This window comes from Bubalus kerabau, chromosome 6, assembly GCF_029407905.1.
Source record: "Bubalus kerabau isolate K-KA32 ecotype Philippines breed swamp buffalo chromosome 6, PCC_UOA_SB_1v2, whole genome shotgun sequence".
NCBI lineage: Eukaryota > Metazoa > Chordata > Mammalia > Artiodactyla > Bovidae > Bubalus > Bubalus kerabau.
In genome coordinates, this window is record NC_073629.1 from 38,124,820 (window position 1) to 38,130,819 (window position 6,000).

Consider the following 6,000-nt stretch of genomic DNA (forward strand, 5'->3'; position numbering starts at 1 on the left):
TTAACTACCCAAATAGCAACAGTAATGTGATCACTCACCTAGAGCTAGATATACTGGAGTGCGAAGTCAAGTGGGCCTTAAGGAGCATTACTATGAACAGTTAGTGGATGTGATGAAATTGTAGCTGAGCTATTTAAAATTCTGAAACATGATGCTGTTAAAGCACTGCACTTAATATGCCAGTAAATTTGGGAAATTCAGCAGTGGCCACAGGACTAGAAAAGGTCAGTTTTCATTCTAATCCCAAAGAAAGGCAGTGCTGAAGAATGTTGAAATTATCATATGATTGCACTCATTTCACACACTAGCAAAGCAATGCTCAAAAACCTTTCAAACTGGACTTCAGCAGTATGTACAGCAGTATGTACAAACTGGATTTATAAAAGGCAGAAGAACCAGAGATCAAAGTGGCAAAATCTGTTGGGTCATAAAAAAACAAGGTAATTCCAAAAAACACTTCTGCTTCATTGAGCACGCTAAAGTCTTTGACTCTGTGGATCACAACAAACTGTGGAAAATTCTTAAAAAGATGGGAATACTAGACCACCTTACCTGTCTCTTGAGAAAACTGTATGCCGAACAAGAAGCAGCAGTTGAACCAGACATGGAACAATGAACTTATTCAAAATTGAGAAAGGAGTATATCAAGGCTATATATTGTCACCCTGCTTATTTAACTTATATGCAGAGTACATCATGTGAAATGCCAAGCTGGATGAGTCACAAGCTGGAATAAAGATAGCCTGGAGAAATATCAGCAACCTCAGATATGCAGATGATACCACTATAATGACAGAAGTGAAGAGGAACTAAAAAGAGTCTCTTGATGAGGGTGAAAAAGGAAAATTTTAAAAACTGGCTCAAAATGCAACATTCAAAAAACAAAGATCTTGGCATCCAGTCCTATCACTTCATGGCAAGTAGATGGGAAAAAAAGAAGAAATTGTGACAGATTTTATTTTGGGAGTGGGGGCTCCAAAATCACTGCAGACAGTGACTGCAGTCATGAAATTAAAAGATCCTTGCTCCTCGTAAGAAATGCTATGACAAACCTAGACAGCGTATTAAAAAGCACAGACATCACTTTGCTGACAAAGGTCCATCTAGTTAAAGCTATGGTTTTTCCTGTAGTTATGTATCAGATCAGTCGCTCAGTCATGTCTGACTCTTTGCGACCCCATGAATCGCAGCACGCCAGGCCTCCCTGTCCATCACCAACTCCCGGAGTTCACTCAGACTCACGTCCATCGAATCAGTGATGCCATCCAGCCATCTCATCCTCTGTCGTCCCCTTCTCCTCCTGCCCTCCAATCCCTCCCAGCATCAGAGTCCTTTCCAATGAGTCAACTCTTCACATGAAGTGGCCAAAGTACTGAAGTTTCAGCTTTAGCATCATTCCTTCCAAAGAAATCCCAGGGCTGATCTCCTTCAGAATGGACTGGTTGGATCTCCTTGCAGTCCAGGGGACTCTCAAGAGTCTTTTCCAACACCACAGTTCAAAAGCATCAATTCTTCGGTGCTCAGCCTTCTTCACAGTCCAACTCTCACACCCATACATGACCACAGGAAAAACCATAGCCTTGACTAGATGGACCTTTGTTGGCAAAGTAATGTCTCTGCTTTTGAATATGCTATCTAGGTTGGTCATAACTTTCCTTCCAAGGAGTAAGCATCTTTTAATTTCATGGCTGCAGTCGCCATCTGCAGTGATTTTGGAGCCCAGAAAAATAAAGTCTGACACTGTTTCCACTGTTTCCCCATCTATTTCTCATGAAGTGATGGGACCGGATTCCATGATCTTAGTTTTCTGAATGTTGAGCTTTCAGAAAACTTTTTCACTCTCCACTTTCACTTTCATCAAGAGGCTTTTGAGTTCCTCTTCACTTTCTGCCATAAGGGTGGTGTCATCTGCATATCTGAGGTGATTGATATTTCTCCCAGCAATCTTGATTCCAGCTTGTGTTTCTTCCAGTCCAGCGTTTCTCATGATGTACTCTGTATAAAAGTTAAATAAACAGGGTGACAATATACAGCCTTGACGAACTCCTTTTCCTATTTGGAACCAGTCTGTTGTTCCATGTCCAGTTCTAACTGTTGCTTCCTGACCTGCATACAGATTTCTCAAGAGGCTGGTCAGGTGGTCTGGTATTTCCATCTCTTTCAGAGTTTTCCACAGTTTATTGTGATCCACACAGTCAAAGGCTTTGACATAGTCAATAAAGCAGAAATAGATGTTTTTTTGGAACTCTCTTGCTTTTTCCATGATCCAGTGGATGTTGGCAACTTGATCTCTGGTTCCTCTGCCTTTTCTAAAACCAGCTTGAACATCAGGAAGTTCATGGTTCACATATTGCTGAAGCCTGGCTTGGAGAATTTTGAGCATTACTTTACTAGCATGTGAGATGAGTGCAATTGTGCAGTAGTTTGAGCATTCTTTAGCATTGCCTTTCTTTGGGATTGGAATGAAAACTGTCCTTTTCCAGTCCTGTGGCCACTGCTGAGTTTTCCAAATTTGATGGCATATTGAGTGCAGCACTTTCACAGCATCATCTTTCAGGATTTGGACTAGCTCAACTGGAATTCTATCACCTCCACTAGCTTTGTTCGTAGTGATGCTTTCTAAGGCCCACTGGACTTCACATTCCAGGATGCCTGGCTCTAGGTCAGTGATCACACCATGGTGATTATCTGGGTCATGAAGATCTTTTTTGTGCAGTTCTTCTGTGTATTCTTGCCATCTCTTCTTAATATCTTCTGTTTCTGTTAGGTCCACACCATTTCTGTCCTTTATCAAACTCATCTTTGCATGAAATGTTCCTTTGGTATCTCTGACTTTCTTGAAGAGATCTCTAGTCTTTCCCATTCTGTTGTTTTCCTCTATTTCTTTGCATTGATCTCTGAGGAAGGCTTTCTTATCTCTTCTTGCTATTCTTTGGAACTCTGCATTCAGATGTTTATATCTTTCCTTTTCTCCTTTGCTTTTTGCTTCTCTTCTTTTCACAGCTATTTGTAAGGCCTCCCCAGACAGCCATTTTGCTTTTTTGCATTTCTTTTCCATGGGAATGGTCTTGATCCCTGACTCCTGTACAATGTCATGAACCTCATTCCATAGTTCATCAGGCACTCTATCTATCTGATCTAGGCCCTTAAATCTATTTCTCACTTCCACTGTATAATCATAAGGGATATGATTTAGGTCATACCTGAATGGTCTAGTGGTTTTCCCTACTTTCTTCAATTTAAGTCTGAATTTGGCAATAAGGAGTTCATGGTCTGAGCCACAGTCAGCCCCTGGTCTTGTTTTTGCTGACTGTATAGAGCTTCTCCATCTTTGGCTGCAAAGAATATAATCAATCTGATTTCGGTGTTGACCATCTGGTGATGTCCATGTGTAGAGTCTTCTCTTGTGTTGTTGGAAGAGAGTGTTTGTTATGACCAGTGCATTCTCTTGGAAAAACTTTATTAGTCTTTGCCCTGCTTCATTCTGTATTCCAAGGCCAAATTTGCCTGTTACTCCAGGTGTTTCTTGACTTCCTACTTTTGCATTCCAGTCCCCTATAATGAAAAAGGACATCTTTTTTTGGGTGTTAGTTCTAAAAGGTCTTGTAGGTCTTCATAGAACCCTTCAACTTCAGCTTCTTCAGCATTACTGGTTGGGGCATAGACTTGGATTACTGTGATATTGAATGGTTTGCCTTGGAAAGGAACAGAGATCATTCTGTCATTTTTGAGATTGCATCCAAGTACTGAATTTCGGACTCTTTTGTTGACCATGATGGCCACTCCATTTCTTCTGAGGGATTCCTGCCCACAGTAGTAGATATAATGATCATCTGAATTAAATTCACCCATTCCAGTCCATTTCAGTTTGCTGATTCCTAGAATGTCGACATTCACTCTTGCCATCTCTTGTTTGACCACTTCCAATTTGCCTTGATTCATGGACCTGACATTCCAGGTTCCTATGCAATATTGCTCTTTATAGCATCGGATATATTGCTTCTATCACCAGTCACATCCACAGCTGGGTATTCTTTTTGCTTTTTTCCATCCCTTCATTCTTTCTGAAGTTATTTCTCCACTGATCTCCAGTAGCATATTGGGCACCTACTGACCTGGGGGAATTTCTCTTTCAGTATCCTATCATTTTGCCTTTTCATACTGTTCATGGGGTTCTCAAGGCAAGAATACTGAAGTGGTTTGCCATTCCCTTCTCCAGTGGACCACATAGATGTGAAGAGTTGGACCATATAAAGAAGGGTATTGATGCTTTCAAATTGTTGTTCTGGGGAAGACGCTTGAGAGTCCCTTGGACAGCAAGGAGATCAAATCAATCAATCCTAAAAGAAATCAACCCTGATCATTCACTGGAAGGAGTGATGCTGAAGCTGAAGCTCCAATACTTTGGCCACCCCATGTGAAGAGCTGACTCATTGGAAAAGGCTCTGATGCTGGAAAATGCTGATGGCAAGAGAAAGAAGGGGTTATAGATGATGAGATAGTTGGATGGCATCACTGACTCCATGGACATGAGTTTGAGCAAACTCCAGGAGATAGTGAAGGACAGGGAAGCCTGGCATGCTGCAGTTGATAGGGTTGCAAAGAGTCAGGCATGTCTTAGTGACTGAACAATAATTTATATATAAATATATATTAATATTAATATGTATATATTAACATACTATATATATTAATATGTATATATTAATACACATTGATGTGCTGAACATTAGGATCTTGTTTCTGCATTCTATATATAATAGTTTGCAAATTTTCTTTGTGCATGGAATGATTTGTGGTTATTGCTAAAATTGTAGGACAAATTTTATTACCAATTGCTGATTTTATATCAAGAAACCTTGCTAATCTGTTTTATAAGTTCTAGTAATTGTGGTTCTATGGGACTGTCTATATGGGCAATCTTTTAATATGCAAATAAAGACATTTAGTTTTCTTTCTTTCAAACTTTACATTCTTTCTTTTTTTCCCTTTATTGTGCCTTTTACAACCTTCAGGACAATACTGAGTAGAAGTGGTGTTGCTAGGTATCCATTTTCAGTGTTTGTTTTTAATAGGTAATGTTTCTCATACTTCTTTGAAAATAAATGTGCTGAGATATATTTGAACAATTTACCCAGAGGAATTCCCACCTATTACTATTAGTTTGCTAAAAAGATTTTTTAAAGTTCTAGGTTATTGTTGAGTTTTGTTGATGTCTCTTTCATTATCAAATACTTATATAATTTTTCCTTTTTTAAAAAAATTGGACAAGTGTGTGATGCAGCTTGTCTCTTCATTTATATATACACACATGCATTTATATGCTTGTAAGCATGCATATTTCTGCATTTGGCTTTATAACATTTTGTTTATAATTTTTGCATCTATATTTACAGGTGATGTTAGTCAGTCATTTGCATTTCTTCTTGTATCTATGTACACCTTTGAAATTACCTTTACTATCCATATAAAGGTGATTTGAGGACTTGTATTCTCTGAACAAATTTAAATAATTCAGAGATTATATGTTTAATTAGTAGTGGCGATATTTGACCTGTAATGAAGATAAGAGAAGAAAAAAAAATATATGAATACTATAGCCTAAATCCAGAAATTCATCAGCCTTCATCTTCTAACCAAGGAAATATGTTCTTAATGTTACCAGCAGTTTATGTTTATAGATGTTTGAATTTTAGTTAAACTCAAAATGAAAACTGTGCTTTGTGGAAAACTAGTGTACTTAGTTGAATGCCGGAAGAAAATTGTATTTAGAACATACTGAGCTGAGAGAGACTGTTGTTCACACAGGGAGGTATATTGAGGAAATGAAGAAATCAGGTACTTTATATAGGACACTTTGCACGTTTGTACTTTTGTGAATTCTTATTACTTTAAATGCCAAGTGGAGTTTTGAGGCCTCTGGAGTTGGTTATTATTAGTTTCATGTCCAGATAAACACTGGGAAGAAGAACCCATGTAGATACTCCTAATTTAGTGTGG